Here is a 17,466-nt window from a genome sequence, read left to right as displayed (position 1 = left end):
GGAAATGTAAAAAGACTTCCTGGGAAGGCCTCCAGTTCAGTGGGTGGGTCTTCTATGAATGACCTAGGGGAAAACATGGTTAAGAATCAAATTTGATGAAAAGATAATGCAACCCCTACGGTGGGGTTGGGTGGGGCTTAGGGGGAGGAGGAAGGAGGAAAGGAAGGGGAGGGGAGGTGAGGAAAGGGGAAGTGGGGGAAGGAGAGGTAGGGGGGTGTAACTGGCCAGGAAGGATGGAATATCCACATTGCAAATAAATCTATTGCAAATAAATCTTATTGCTCATAAATCTTTTGAAAGAGGCAACATGGTATAACAGAAAGACTATTGTACTTGGAACAGAGATCCTGGGTTCAAATTCCACCTCTGTCATTAATACCTATGGGACCTTGAGCAAATCAATTAATTTCTCTGAGACTTAGTTTCATCATCTGTACAATGAGGGGGTTGGGCTAAAAATCCCTCCCTGTTCCCTAAATACCCCCTTCTAGCTCTAAATCTATGACTTTGTGCATTCCAAAGAGTAAATATACCAAGCCCAACTACTACATGGGAAGAAGTTCACAGTCTCCTTTTAAGCTTTAGAGCTGAAAGGGGCCTAGAGAAGGTGCAGTCCAGTGGTGTCAAACTTAAATATAAATGGCAGGGGTAGGAGGAAACCAAACCCTACATAAGGATTCCCTGTGGACCATGTACTGACTTAGAAAACCTTATATATTGGCATTATTTAAATTTTATTGTATTTTTATTTATTTTGTTAGATGTTTTTCAATCACATTTTAATCTGGTTGACAGGGATGTTTAATCAAGTACTGACAGGGATGTTTGACACCTCTTGGTCTAATCCTTCATTTTGCAGATAAGAAGATGGAGGCTCAGAAAACTTAAGTAACTTGACCAAAATCATCATCAAGCAACAAGCATTTATTAAGTGCCTACTGTTTGCTAGGCATTGTGCTGGGGATATAAAGAAGGAATGGAATAGTCCCCAACCTCAAGGATTTTACATTCTGTGGAAGAATGGGGGAGACAAAACATATATACATATAAGCTCAATGTGGGTGAACTGATTTGAAGGGACCATTCCTTGGAGAACTCAGAGACATTCCCTGCTTGGTTCTAATCTGTCATGTGGGAACTTGGGGGAGAGCCAAAAGTGTATTGGTAAATGTTTAACGACAAGTTCTCCAAAAATGCAGTGCATATTTTTAAGTTTAATTCTCATTATTAACCTTTTCTCCATCACTTTCTAGAGAATCAACAAAATAAGAAATCAAACCTTATTTGTAGTGTTTGCTGATTTCCAAGGTGTAAATGCTTGCACTGAAAATTTAATAATAAGACTCTTGAAAGTAAGAGCTAACTCCATCACAACCCTGGAGAGATCCATCATTGAGGATTGGGTCTTCTAGGCCAATTCACCCATATTATATGTATATGTACATGTGTTATGTCTTCCTCACCTCTCCTTAGAATGTAAAATCTCTGAGGTGGGGGATTATTTAATTTTTTCTTTGTATCCCCAATTGAATCAGCCAATTGATGAATCAATCACCCATCCCACCACAAGATAATCCAGCCAGGATAAATTGATAAGGTACCTGAACCAGGTGAGAACACCTCTATTGATTCAATCAACCAAAGGCATGAAAACAAAGGGTTAATAACTACTTAATCGAGTTAGAAAGGAGTAGAATGCTTCAAGCAATTGTATGAAATGAAATGATGCCATTTAGGGATTGTATTGGGATTGGTTGAGAAGACTCAGTCACCCCCATGGAACTATATAAAATATAGGCCAGTTTGGAACATAAGCATTTGAGGTTCTGCCTAGTCTATATCAATGAGCCATTCCAGCTAAGCCTCCCCTGCCTCCCCAAAGGATGACCTTATGAACTTCAAAATGTCAAAAGATTTCCCTGTTGGCATCCTACCAGTATCCTCAGAACAGCTGATGGCAGTATCTATTCTGGGAACTGAGGACCAACTAGAGATACTAAAGAAAGGCAATTGTAAATTGCTGAGAATACCACCCAAAGGAAACATTATCAGGATTCCACAAAGGGAGAAAAGGATTTCCATACAACCAGGGCTTGTGGGTTACCCCTTTATCATATATGCTTTCTAAGCTTGAGCTCACTTTCTCTGAGACTTTGCATGTCCTTGTGGGAAAGTGTGTCCCGGACTTTTTTTTTATGGGGGTGGGGTGGGGTGTGATGCTTGTAACAACTGTTCTTTCTATAGGACCTAAGTAAATTTCCATTTCTAAGGGCTAATTAAGCCTTTTTGATGAACTGTTATCAACTGATCAAGAACGGAGGAGGCACACTAGTGGGGGCCTATGAGCTATAAAGTACCAAAGCAAACCCTCAGAGTTACCTCCCAAACCCTGAGGACAGAAGTAGCTAGCCACCTTTCTGGGAATCTAATCTGCCAGTGCAAATTGTGTTTAGGACAGTCGCCCCAGACCCTGTGTTGCAAATCCAAGGTAATGTTATGTGTGTGGAGGTATGAGTCACTAGTAAATCAAAAAAATCTTTATGCAGAAGGTGAGCTGAATTTTGAAGGAAGTATGGGATGCTAAGAGGAGGAGGTGAGGAAAGAATGAATTCCAGGCGGGGAGTATGTTGGTAGAGCTGTGACTCAAGGCCACATCTGCTTCTAAATCTAGTGCTCTTTCACATCACAGTCTCTCTATATCATGAAAAAACCCGAATGATTCGACATCCAAGACCTTAAATGAACTAGATTTCCTGGAGTCAGTTATACCACATAGGTGGATTTTCAGACTAAATTCTCTCTTTACTCCATGAAGCATTTTTAGACTGTCAACATATTGACAGCAAAATTATGCTGGACAAAAATGTATTTGGCACAAATTTTTATGACTCTCTTGCAGGGGCTGCCCTTACCTTGTAGATAATGGGGTCTATACCTATTAGTTCAGGAGGTCCCGATCCATCTTGAGAGAGGCAGAAGGAAGGGATGACAAGAGTCTTCCTTTCTTCCTCCTTGGCCCTGCCCAAATTCAGGTTGGACTTCTAAGTGGCCCCTATTTAAAACTATTGGACAGCAGTAAGGTGTAGTAAAAAGATCATTGGCCTGGAAGTAAGAAGACCTAGGTTCAAATTCTGTCTCTGATGCTTACAACCTATGTCATTTTATTTGTTTTTTGTTTTGTTTTGTTTTTGCTTTTAGGCAGGGCAATTGGGGTTAAGTGACTTGTCCAAGGTCACACAGCTGACTTGAACTCAGGTCCTCCTGACTCCAGGGCCGGTGCTCTACTCACTGCGCCACCTAGCTGCCCCACCTATGTCATTTTAGATCAAATACTTGACTTTAATATCTGGTCTTAGTTTCCTCAGCTGCAAAACGAGAGGGGTGTGCTAGATGTTCTCAAGGTCCTTTCCAGCTCTAAATAGATGAATCTATGAGTTACTTACTTTCCGAGGAGGGGAGATGTAATGGATTGATAGTGATGGTTGCTTGATCTGGAGTGGCAGGCTTTCAGCGATGGGTATTTTGGAGGCTGTCCTAAAGAAAACAAAATGGATAGTGAGAGGGAAGGCCAAACATTGCTACATTTTAGGCTTTTGATTTTTTAAAAATTGTGAGTAGGTATTTTCTTGTTTTATGAAGATATCACCATTATATTTTCCACTTTGGTTTTCAAGGTTTCCAGCAGAATAACAGAACTGCCTGTTCTTGCTCAGGTAAACTACCCATAAATGTCCTGTCAACAAGGGCAGCGTGAAGGTTGTTAGTCTTTGCATTCCAGCGTTACTGAAAATATCAGCCTAGGGACAGGAGCTTAGAGAAGAGAGCATTCCTTAGGGTGGCAAGAGTCAATATTGCTAAAAATGAAGAGGTGAAGGAACACATAGTTTTCTCCACTTGCCCAAGCTTGGCAGGGCCCATGTAGGAAACGGAATTTCAAGTGACTTTCTGGCAAGGCTGGGCAAGTGGAAAAAAATCTGGCGAGGGTATACACACAGGGCCAACCTTACCTTTAGCCAGAATAGAAAATGGAGGTCTATTGAGAAGGTCCCTGACACAAAATATTTCTTCTACAGCTAGTCACTGTAGTAAAATTCTATTATTGCAGAGTATCTCCTTGGGTTAAGGCAATGACATATCTAGATATCCCTTTTTAAGATGCAAATAGTCTAGGTGAGGAGGTCATCGATTAAGAATTGGCCTGTTTAATATTTTAGTGTAAATTAGATTATCACTTGTTTTCTTTAGATTAGACCCTGAGATAAGGCCTTACCGGGAATTAGTTTTAATGGAAGACTGGGGAGTAGTCATAGCTTTGAATCTTGGAGCACCGAGTGGGGAGGGTGTGGCTGGATGAGGTGCATTTGTGGAAGACGGTAGCCAGCAGGAGAAGGAGGGGAAGGACCAACAAAAGTGGGGGAGAGGCTTTCATCTAAAACACAAAATCATATAAAAATGTCTCCTCCTCTTCCTCCTCCTCTTTCTCTTGTCTTTTTCTTCTTCCTCCTCCTTCTATTTCTCCTTAAGTGTAATCTTGAGAAGACTGAGAAAGGGGTAGAGAGCTATTTTCAAATATTTTAGAGGCTGTCGTGTGGAAAGGGAATTAGATTTGTTTTTCTTAGATTTAGAAAGTAGAAGTCAAAGCAATCAGTGGAAATTGAAGAGGGGCAGATTTTGGTTGCACGTAAAAATAATTCCCTAAGGATTAGAGCTAAATGATCAGTGCTTTGAAAGGGAGGAAATTCTCCCTTGGAGGTCTTTAAGAGGAGACTGAAGGACTCCCTTTTAGAGGGAATTCCTCCTCAGGTATGGATTAGACTAGATGACCTCTAAATTTCCTTCCAGCTCTGAGATTCTGTGATTCTCTGACTACAAGGGCCACCTGCCTCCCTTTTCCCCCTGAGCTAATTAGAGTTCAAATGTAAACCTGAAACTTGAAAGGAAATCAGAAATGTAAACACTCCACTTTCAATTATCTGAAAATTATCTCCCTCTCCAAATCTCTTTCCAAACATCTCAAACCTTTTGCTGGAGGATTTTCCTGGTCCCCTCCTCCCCACACCCTGGGGCGGGGTAGGGGGGCACTAAAACTTTCCCCTATGAGATTACTTTCCACTAACTCTATATGTATCTCTTTGTACCTAATTATTTACGTTATCTCCCCATTAGAATATAAGCTCCTTGAGGGCAAGGACTGTGTTTTTGCCTTTGTTTGCATCCCTGTGGTTTAGCACAGTGTCTGGAATATTGTTGCTTAGTCATTTTCCAAGGCCCATCTGACTCTTTGTGTCCCCATTTTTGGGGTTTTCTTTGTAAAGATACTGGAGTGCTTTGCCTTTTCCTTCTCCAGCTCATTTTACAGATGAGGAAACTGAGGCAAGCAGGGTGAAGTGACTTGCCCAGGGTCACACAGCTAGTAAGTGTCTGAGGACAGATTTGAACTCAGAAAGATGAGTCTTCCTAACTCCAACCCCAGCACCATGGCACCACTTAGCTGCCACACCTGGAATATAATAAGTACTTATGATTGAATGATTCTTTCTTATCCTCTCTTCCTTTTGGATTCATTAGACTAATTGATTCCCAAGGACTCATCTGGCTCTAATATTCTAAGGTTTAAAAATGAACCAGAGAGAGGCAGGCAGTACAGTGGAAGGAACACTGGGTCTGCAAATCAGAAGACCCATATTGGAGCGCCCCGTCTAATGCTTTTAGTCTTTGTGGCTTCCAGTAAATGAAAAATCTCTCTAGGCCTCAGTTTCCCTTACTTGCAATAAGAGAGACTAGCTGACCTATGAGATCCTTTCCATCTCTACATCCATGATCCTCTAAGGAAAAGGGGGAAAAGTCTCGGCGTGGCTTTCCCAGCCTCTATATTTTCATAAATACCCAGAACAACAGAAAAATCAGTCAATTACATTGATTGAATAACTACTAAGTGCCCAGCTTTCTTCTGGGCACACAATCAGTATGGTTTCAGACAAATTTAAGTTCTGGGGAATTGATGAGAACTAATGCAGTGGGACTTAAAGTGAATTTTTAATACCTGCGAGCTTTATGTGAGTGGACAAAGACCACATGGCTTAATCATACAATCACCTTTGGATTAACTTTTCTTGAGGGGGCTAAGTGGGAAGCCTAAGGCTACAACCAACCAGTTTGGCGCTGACAAAGGCCTAACATGCTCCTTAAGGTGAATGATAGGATTCTTAAATATATTGTATCATGTGCTGAGCTATTGTTTTCCTACAGGATTGCATTTTAGACATTAGGATAAAAGTCGGGAGAAAATGTACGTTTTCAAGAACGCAGTTCATGAATAAAGCAAGGTCTAGCTATGTGGCATATTCATTGCTGTTTGCCCGCACTTCCTCTCCCATCTCCTTGCCCACGTAAATATTAGTTTTCATATTTGTCTTTTCCTTTATATTCTGAGCTCCTTGAAGGCAGGGACTATCTTTTGCCTCTTTTTGTATCCCCAGCTCTTAGCACAGGGCCTGGCATAGAGTAGGCACTTAATAAAAGTTGATCGAATGAATATCTGGAATGTCCTTTGTCATCTCCTCATGTCTTCCACAAGCCTTCTACATGAAGCCATTTCTGTTTTCCCTAACCCTCAGTGCTCTTTCATCCAACTAACTTGCATTTAACTACTTTGGATTATTTGTTTTCATTCCCTTTATATTTATTCCGTATATAACAATAGCTAACGTTTCTATAGAGCCTACTACTTGCTAGGCATTGGGCTAAGCACTTTACAAATATTATCTCATCTGATCCTCACAATGAGCCTGGGGTGGTAGGTGCTGTTATTTTCCTTATTTCATAGTTGAAGAAACTGGTTCAAATAAGAGTTGTGACTTGCCTAGGGTTATACAGCTAGGAAGGCCAGATTTGAGGTCCAATTTGAACTCAGGTCTTCCTGACTCTAGATCCAGCACTCTCTCTGTAATATATGTACCATATATGTGCATATACATGTGGTGTGCGTGTGTATGTGTTTGTGTGTATGTATTATCTTCCTCAATGGAATATATGTTCCTTGCTGGTAAGGATTATTTCATTTTTTGTACTTATATCCGTCACAGTTAGCACAGTACCTGACACACAGTAGGTCTTTAATAAATGCTTGTTGAGTGATCGATGAGACTGTTGCCTAGAAGCAGTGGTGTCATGCTCAAATCAAAAGGAATCTCTGCTGGCCACATATTGACATAGAAAACCACAAATTAACATTACATATGTTATACTGTATTTTAATTAATGTATTTGTTAAACATTTCCCAATTACATTTGAAGCTGTTTCAGGCATCTGGGAGTTTTGGGGTCACCAGTCTAGCACCTCTGGCCCTAGAACACTGAGAGGTTAAGTGATTTGTAACAGATCACACAGCCAATGTATATCAGAAGTGGGACTTCCTGATGGAGGCTAGCTCTATCCACTATGGATCACTGCTTCCCAACAGTACCACTGAGATGTGTAATAAAATGAACACTCTAGTGCTCTAAGAAATTGACTGAGGTAAGCTGCCAGAGACATTGCCTGATTTGGTCCAGAGAGACCAAAGAGGATGAGCTCACTGGGTCCAAGCTACACTGAATGACTTTAAATGGTCCTGCACCTGAAGAATTGTTCTTGAACCAGTGCACAAAATCCTGGTCTCAGGGAGCTGCATTGGTTGAGGCTAGAGCTTGTTGTCTGCAAGAGATGATGGTCTCAGTGCTATCGCCTCTAGAGATGAGCCCACACTATATAATGAAAGAGGGAGGAAGCTCATAATCCATTGCCTTGCTCTTCCTGTCCCAAACCCTGATTTCTATTCCTAGGTGACCTTGAGGAAATGTACAATCTCTGCCCCACTCAGGAAGAGAGAACGATGATGTATTTGTGGAACACATTAAGTTCCCCAGAATAAAGGCTCCATAGAGACTTCAAGTATTATTATCTTTGTTTGCTTAGCCTTTGAAGGTCTATATAGTTATGCTTTCTCCTGAGGGGAGACAACTTCCTGTATTGAGTCAACAACTTAAGAAACTCCTGGACACACCTTGAGCCCAAGATGTATGACTGAAAGTATGGAGCAGTAAAAGAGTTTTTGAAATAGCTTTTATTTCTAGAATTCTCTGTGCCTCCCTGAGTAGTTAAGATGAGTGTTTGATAGCTTGGCTTCTTCTCTGCCTACCCAAAGGGAAACAGGACTTTACTGACACCCTGAAACTTTTTTCCTCTTCATCTTTTAACAATCCTCCCCCACTCAAACATTGGTTCAGTCCTTCATTTGTTTTGAGCTCAATAAAAGGAAGTGGCTGAAAGGCACCAAAAATATGACTTAAGCCCTATGGTGTGGTGTGGTGTGGTATGGTGTGTGTGTGTGTGTGTGTGTGTGTGTGTGTGTGTGTGTGTGTGTGTGGTAGCTAAATCCTATTCTGGGAGTGGAGATGAAAACCATCCATGCAGCAGGATGTGGTGAATTGGCTGTCAGTCTTGCTAATATGTTTAACTTCCACTTTCCCTTCCTCTGTGTTTACATTTACTTTGCAAGTAGGTGGAATAGCTTTTTTTTTTCAGTTTTATCCAGATGGAGTTCCATGTGAAAGAATAGACTAGGTTTCTGACCTTCTTTTATGAGGCAACTGAGTCAGGGAGGACAAGGATTTAGATACTGATGAAGGCAGAGCCAACCTTAAGATACACGGTCTCTTTGCTTTGATGTTCAACTCTGCAACACAGAGACAATTCAATTCACCAAATTTCTGTTCATTTCCTATTGTGTTTAGAACAGGGAGAAGACAGCATTTGAGTTGGGTTTGAGAGAACAATTCAAAATGAGGGTTAAATATGTAAGCGTTCAAACAAAATGACCGGCATGAATAATAAGTATAGGACATGGTTGGGAAACAGTTTGGCTAGAACCTAACTAGGAGCAATACGACATTAAGCCAGAAAGGGAGAGTGGAGTCAGAAGAGTATGAACTTCATTTGGGAGTGATAACTCTTTGAACAGAAAAGTGAATTGTTGGGGTCTATGGTGGCACAGTGGATAGAATGCTGGCCTTGAAGTCAGGAGATCCGAGTTCAAATCTAGCCTCAGAAATGGCCTAGCTCATTTCTATATATTACTAACAAAGCCTAGCAGCAAGAGATAAAAAGAGAAATTCCATTTAAAGTAACTGTAGACAACATAAAATATTTGGGAGTTTACTTACCAAGACAAACCCAAGAACTATATGAACACAATAAAACACTTTTCACACAACTAAAGTCAGATCTAAATAATTGGAAAAATATCAGATGCTCATGGGTAGGCTGAGCTAATATAATAAAAATGACAATTCTACCTAAACTAATTTACTTATTTAGTGCCGTGCCAATCAAACTACCAAAAATTATTTTATAGAGCTACGAAAAATATTAATAAAATTCATCTGGAAAAACAAAAGGTCCAGAATATCAAGGGAAATAACGAAAAGAAATGCAAGAGAAGGTGGCCTAGCCATATGCAATGGTAATCGGGGTGGGACTTTTTACTGTTTTCTCTTTTGGAATGCTAAGGCAATCAAGTGCCTTTAATGAGTCTTGCCTTTGTTTGAATGGGGCAGGTAAAGTGGGACCTTTTGTTGTCTTTTGTTTTGGAGTGCTTCTCAGCACCCAAGGTAATTAAGTACCTTTGATGAGTCTTGCCTTTCAAATGTAATGGCAAGCAAAGTGGGACTTTTTGCTGTTTTTTGTTTGAGTGCTTCTCAGCACTGAGGTAATCAAGTGCCTTTGGTGAGTCTTGCCTTGGTTTCAATCCAGGGTCTTTGATTGAATCAAGAGTCTTTGATGACCTGCTTAAGAAACAAGAAAACCCCAGGCCCCACACTCTTTTGCTAAGTAGGCACTAAGTACCAGCTCCCTGAGAAGCTGATCTGAGGTTGGCGTTTTGTTTTGCGGCTCTCACTCACTGGAAGAGTGTGGTGTGATTTGACCAGAGTGAGACTCTGGGTAGCCATCGTAGAGCCTTTGAAAACCTGGATGTTGATGCTTCTCTCTCTGGCAACTGTATGTATTGCTATAGTTAGATGGTTAGAAGCCCGTTCATGTTTATTTGCTTTGTTTATATAATGTATGTTTGTAATTTCTGTTTGTATACTCTCTGAACTTCAGGGTGCTGGATTTTTCCCCTCAACTAAGGGAATGATATATGTATGTTTAATTAAAGTAAGATTGTAAATCCCTTAAAGTTGTTTTCCTTAGAAAAGCAGATCAAAGAACCTGTGCTAGCAGCCTTCCTGTGTGCTGGTGTTATTGGCCTTGAACATGCATAGTAGTTGCAAGTAGCAGCATTGTTGTTACACCATACCAGATCTAAAACTGCATTATAAAGCAGCAATCATCAAAACTACTTGGTATTAGTTAAGAAAAAGAGTGGTGGATCAGTGGAATTGGTTAGGTACACAAGACACAGTTGATAAACCCAAAGATTCCAACTTCTGGAAAAAGAACTCATTATTTAACAAAAAATATTGGGAAAACTGGAAAATAGTATGGAAGAAACTACACTATATTCCAAGATAGGGTCAAAACGGGTACATGATTTAGACATAAAGGGTGAGACTATAAGCAAATTAGGAGAGCAGGGAATAGTTCACCTGTCAGATCTTTGGAGAATGGAAGAATTTATGACTAAGCAAGAGATAGAGAACATGATGAAATACAAAATGGATAATTTTGATTACATTAAATTAAAAAGTTTTTTCACAAACAAAGCCAATGTAACCAAGATTAGAAAGAAAGCAGAAAGCTGGGAAACAATTTTTACAGCCAGTGTCACTGATAAAGGCCTCATTTCTAAAATACGTAGAGAACTGAGTCAAATTTATAAGAATGCAAGCCATTCCCCAACTGATAAATGGTCAAAGGCTATGAACAGGCAGTTTTCAGATGAAGAAATTAAATCATCTATAGTCATATGAAGAAATACTCTAAATCACTATTGATTAGAGAGATACAAATTAAAACAACTCTGAGGCACCACATCACACCCATTGATGGACTAACATGACAAAACAGAAAAATGATAAATGTTGGAGAAGATGTGGGAAAATTAGAACACTAATGCATTGTTGGTGGAGTTGTAAACTGATCCAGATATTCAGGAGAGCAGTTTGGAACTATGCCCAAAGGGCTATAAAACTGTACCCTTTTGACCCAGGAGACCCACTTCTATGTCTGCATCCTAAAGAGACCATAAAAATGGGAAAAGGACCCACATGTACAAAAATATTTATAGCAGCTCTTTTTGTGGTGGCAAAGAGTTGGAAATTGAAGGGATGCCCACCAATTGGGGAATGGCTGAACAAGTTGTGGTATATGAATGTGATGAAATACTATTGTTCCACAAGAAATGATGAGCAGGAGGACTTCAGAATAACTTGGAAAGACTTACATGAATTGATACTGAGTGAAGTGAATAGAACCATGAGAACATTGCACACGGTAATGGCAACACTGTGCGATGACCAACTTTGATAGACTTAACTCTTCTCAGCAATACAAGGATCTAAGACAATTCCAAAAGATAGAAAATGCTATCTACATCCAGAGAAATAACTATGGAGTCTGAATGCAGATTGAAGCATAACTTTTTTGTTGTTGTTGTTTTTGCTTCTTCTTTCATGTGGTTTTTCTCTTTGGTTCTAATTCTTCTTTACAACATGACTAATGTGGAAATATGTTTAATATGATTGTTGTTGTGTTTGTCCTTCGTTCTCGAAGAGGACCATCATCAGGGAAATGATGACATGACTAGCAGTTGACTTTGTACATGTATAGACTATATCAGATTGTACTCTGTCTTGGGGAGGGAGGAGTGGAGGAAGGGGGAGAAAATTTAGAACTCAAAGTCTTATAGAAGTGAAAGTTGAAAACTAGAAGCAAATAAATAAATATTTGAAATTCTAAGAAAAAAAAGAAGGAAAGAAACAAAGAAAGAAATGGCCTAGTTGTGTGACATTGGCCAAGCCACCTAACCTCTGTTTGCCGCTGGAGAAGGAAATGACAAACCACTCTGTGGAGTGTCAAGAAAACTCCGTGGATAGAGGTCCACGGGCTCACAAAGAGAAGGACTTGACTGAAACAACTGAACAACAAAATGCATATCCTGTGAAGAATAGATAAGAAAAGGGAGAGAGTAGATTGAAATGAGAAGACCTGTTAGGAGGCTAGGTGGGTGGTAATGAAGTCCTGTGCTAGTGGTATTAGTGAAATCAGGGAGGAAGGGACAGATATGAGATATGTTGCAGGATGCATGTGTGTGTGAAAATCAATAGGGCTAGACTTGGCGACAGAATAGAGATGATCATAATAGCAGCTAGCATATATAGACCTTTGATGGGGTGCTTACTCTGTGCCAAGAACTATGCTAAGCACTGGGGATGCAAAAAGAGCAAAATACAGTCCTTGCAATAGTTAACAGAGGGAAGATGCCAGAATTAAGAGAATTGAGGAAGGCTTCCTGTAGACAATGGATTTCCAGTTGGAACTTAAAGGAAGCTGGGAAGGTCAGTAGGCAAAGAGGAGGAAGGAAAGCATGGGGGCAGTCAAAGAAAATGGATAGACCTGAGAAATGGAGTATCTTATTCATGGATCAGCCAAGAAACCAGTGTCACTCAATCAAGCAGAATGTGGTGGGAGGTATGGTGTAAGAAGATGGGGCAAATGGGAGATAGTCTCAGAGGGAAGGCAGTGGGAGGTGGGAGAGGACAGGAAAGGATGTATTGTATCTACTCCATTCCACTGATCTACCTTCCTATTTCTTAGCCCGTATCAGACAGTTTTGATAATTATTACCTTATAATATAATTTAAGGTCTGGTACTGCTTAAACCTCCTTTCTTTACTTATCTTTTTCATTAATTCTTTTGATATTCCTGACTTTTTGATCTTCCAAATGAATTTGGTTATTTTTTTCTAGCTCAATAACACACACACACACACACACACACACACACACATATATATATACATACACACACATACATATATATGTGTGTATATATATATGTGCATGTGTATGTGTGTGTATATATATATGTATGTATATATATATATATACACATATATATGTATATGTATAGTGCAGAATATGGGTTTTGAGCTGAATCTTGGAGGAAGCCAGGAGGTGGAGTTGATGAGAGAGAATGTTCTAGACATAGATGGAGTGTCCTGTGCAAAGGCACCTGAGACAACACCTTGTCAACCTTTGGAACTCAGGAAATCCCTGCCTATAGGTCCAAGTAACATTAGTTGTATGGAGATTTCATCCTCAGGAGTTTTAGTAACTCAGGAAGTTAGGGAGAGATCAAGGAGACACAGTCCTTTAATCAAATTATTTTTATCATTAATGTTAGTTGAAGAAGAGTGTTATGATTTCAAGAGTGAGCCAAGGGCTATAAAAGCCTTAGAATTGTGCCAACAAAAATAATAGATTTTACAATTTTTGCAAAATAGTAAGCATTTTTATCATCATAACCATCCCTCTCTGTGTGCCTAATCATAGACTAAGATAATTTCTTTGGCATCATTCTCCCCTGGGAAGCTGGGAAGAGAAAGGACATGAGACCAGAAATCAGAAGACTTGAGTTCAAGGCCTGACTCTGCCACTTAGTGGTTTGTTTTTTTAAGTTAAGTGACTTCCCCAGGGTCACAGAGCTAGTATGTCTGAGGCTAGATTTGAACTCAGATCTTTCTGACTCCAAGACAGAGAAAGAGAAAGGGAGGGAGAGAGAGAGAGAGAGAGAGAGAGAGAGAGAGAGAGAGAGAGAGAGAGAGAGAGAGAGAGAAGGAGAAGAAGAAGAAGAAGAAGAAGAAGAAGAAGAAGAAGAAGAAGAAGAAGAAGAAGAAGGAGGAGGAGGAGGAGGAGGAGGAGGAGGAGGAGGAGGAGGAGGAGGAGGAGGAGGAGGAGGAGGAGGAGGAGGAGGAGGAGGAGACAAAGAAGGGTGGGGAAGGTGAGGAATCTAACCTTTCAGTAATTTTAGGGATGATGGTTTCAGAATTGTCAGAGATGTACTATAATTTGAAATTATATGATGCATGTATTTTCAAAAGGCTTTTAGGTAATAGCTTGAGAAGTCATCTCAGATAAAGAAAGCCAATGGCATTGTCCATAGTTTCCCCCATTATAACTTCAGGGAAGATAGGGCCCAAAGAGATGAGGCAACTTGCCCAAGGTCACATAAAGAGTAAGTGGCAAGGGCAGCTAAGTGGGTAGAACACTGGCCTTGGAGTCAGAAAGAACTGAGTTCAAATCCAGCTCAGTGGATAGAGAGCTGGTCCAGGAATCAGCAACACCTGAGTTTAGACCCAGCCTCCAACACTTACTATCTGGGCAAGTCATTTAACCTCTGTTTGCCTTAATTCACTGGAGAAGGAAATGGCAAATCACTCCAATATCCTTGCCAAGAAAACCCCATGGTCAGTGTGATCCATGGGGTCATGAAGAGTTGGAAACAACTGAACAATAACAAACCCATATATAGATCTGTCAATGGATCCAGGTATGTGTATAGAGTGACCTAGCTATCTTAGGAGGAAATTCTATCAAGATGAGAACTTTCATTTGAAGATGTTCCCTGAAGTATGGTATTATAGAAAGAACAGTAGATTTGGAATCTGACGCTTTGAATTAGTCACAGCCCTACAGCTTAATATCTATCCTTGGATGGGGCCTTAGTTTCCTTCTCTGTAAAATAGGGCATCATAGGGCACCTGTCATTCAAAGTTGTGAGGATCCCCTGAGATCATAGCCATAAAAATGTAAAGTTCTACCTACCTACCTACCTATCTATCTGTCTAATCAGTTGTTTTTTTCACAGAAAAAGGAAGAGAGAGGTAATTTGAAGGCATTTTACAGGACCCCCAAACTTTCATGAAGGTATATAGGCCATATTCTCCCCTTTGCCATACTTAGTAAGATAAATTATTCATCTATTTTTGGGGAATCTACCATACTATACTCTATAATGAGCCAAGAAAGTTTTTCAGAATATATATTTCAGAAGCAGCATTGGCTGTTAATTCCTGAAAGGGTTAACATAAGGCATTAGAGGAGAGTCAGATATAGTCTTCAAGGGTTCTTAATCTTTTTTTGTGTCATGGGCCCTTTTGTTATTATGAGGAAATCTATGGATCCCTTCTCAGTTTCATGCTTTTAAATGCACAAAATAAAGTACATAGGAATACAAATTGTACATAGAAATATAAATACTTAGGAATACAAACTGTATTAAAATACAATTATCAAAATATATATTTTTTTAAAGTTCATATGCCCAAGTATAAGAACCCTTTTATTGTGGAATAATAGAAGCTAAGAATTGGAGAGGATCTCAGAGATCATCTATTTCAACTTCCTACTAATGTAGAAATCTCTATTATTATTGACAGATGGCCCATATTTTTTTAAATTATGAAAGAGATGATTTTATTTTATGAGGCGGGAAGGCAAGGTGATTGGGGTTAAATGACTTGCCCAAGGTCATACTGTTGTGCCGAAAAAAAGTGAGCGAGACCCGGATATAAATTTGGATGTGAATTTATTGAAGCGTGTGACTGTTCGGAGTAATTACTCAAATTGAACAGCAGCAAGTAGGGGTAGGAATAGAGTATTTAAAGGGAAAGAACACAATTAGATTTCCGTGGAGATGGGGATGCAAACAGTAGGACAAGCTGAGGCAGGATTATTTCCGGGGAGGAGGGAACACAAACAGTGGGGTCCGTGGAGATGGGAGTACAAACCGTGGGGTTCGTGGAGATGGGAGTAAAAACAGTGGGGTGAGCTGGGGCAAGACAGAGAAACTGGGGGGGGAGCAGGGCATAACAATACAGTTAGTAAGTGTCAAGTGTCTGAGGCTGGATTTGAACTCAGATTCTCCTGACTCCAGGGCTGGTGCTCTATTACTATACCACCTAGCTGCTGGCACCCTTCCCCCCTCCTCCCCCCATATACTTTCTTATTGAGTACTTTAGAGGCAGGGAAGTCACTAATCTATAAGACAGCTCATTCAATTTTTAAACAGCTCTCATTGTTAGAAAGTTTTTTTCCAAATAGTGAACAAAAAAATCTTCTCTCTAACTTCCACCTCCTGGAAGTTCTAATTCTGCCTTCTGGAGATTCACAAAATAGACCTAATCCCTCGTTTACATAAAAGCCCATCAAATATTTGAAGATAGCTATCAGATTCCCTCTACTCTTCTGTTCTCCAGGTAACCGGAATTCCTTACAAAAGTCCTCATGTGACCTAACGTCCAGCCCTTTTACTAGTCCGGTAGGCTGACTGTGAAAAACTCTATGGATTGCAAATATATCAACGCTAAATGGATTTGTGAATAACCCTCTTAAAATGTGGCTTTCCAGAATGAAATAAGATTCTAGATGGGTTCTGACCAGTGTGAAGAGGGTATGTTGCTTTTGTTTATAAGACTTCTCTCAAAACTCAAGGATCATTTCTGCCAGGGTGGATACTCCCTCTACCTTAGATTCAAATTACCATCTTGCTATAACTTTAGTAGATGGCCTTTGAAAGTTTATGTGGCAGAAACATTCATCACCCATTGGCCACCTTTGTGAATTTAGCAGGTCTGGTCTGTAGATAGCCCTTGTCATCAGGCCCTGTGGTTGGAATCCGGACTATTCTTAATTCAAGGGAGATTTTGTTAGCTTTTTTAAGTAGTAGCTTCACAATGTTGTCTCATGACAAACTTGTAGTCAGTGTATATGAATTCAGCCTGGTCCTCCATTTAGCTAGGTGGCACAGTGGATGGAGCAAATCCTTGTTGACTCCAAGTCCAATACTTACCTTGACTCGTTATACCATGGAGTTGAAATTGATCTATAGAAAAGTATATAGGAAAAATACCCAGTAATTTCTCAAACTGGAGCCAGTCTTAAGAAAGACTGGGGATTTTTTAAGGGGAAAATTCCAGCCAGGGGGGGAAAAATCACGTGCTCCCTATGTAATTCTAGTGTGAAACAAAACTGACACACTTGCTTGCAATTTGGGTGTTAGGGAATCAGTAGCACCTTAAAAATAGAGAGCTAGAGGAAAAAAAAATAAACACTGCTAACAAAACAATTTATTAAGGAAGGAAGTAAAGAGGAACAAACACTGAGCTGGTCATGTGAAGAGTAAATAACAAGACTTCATTTCCAGATCACACTCAAAAAAAAAAAAAAAAAGTAAAAGCCAAGCCCAAATACATACAGACTGAAAGGAAATCGGGGACAGAGGTGAGAGCTAAGAGGGTGCCCAAGGTTGAGATCTGCCCCGTTGTTTGTAAGGAAGAACCCCTGTAGGGCTGCCTTAGGCACAGGATATGGGATGCTGAAAAACAGCAGGTGGGGTGAGAAAGGAGGATTTGGGATTGGGGGCTTTGATGGGGAGGAACAATACGTGGTAATGAATTCAGGCCTTTTCATTCTTGTAAGGG

Source organism: Trichosurus vulpecula, chromosome 8, assembly GCF_011100635.1.
Source record: "Trichosurus vulpecula isolate mTriVul1 chromosome 8, mTriVul1.pri, whole genome shotgun sequence".
In the NCBI taxonomy this organism is placed as follows: Eukaryota; Metazoa; Chordata; class Mammalia; order Diprotodontia; family Phalangeridae; genus Trichosurus; species Trichosurus vulpecula.
The sequence above is the reverse complement of the archived record's forward strand: the minus strand, read 5'-3'. Positions refer to the sequence as shown.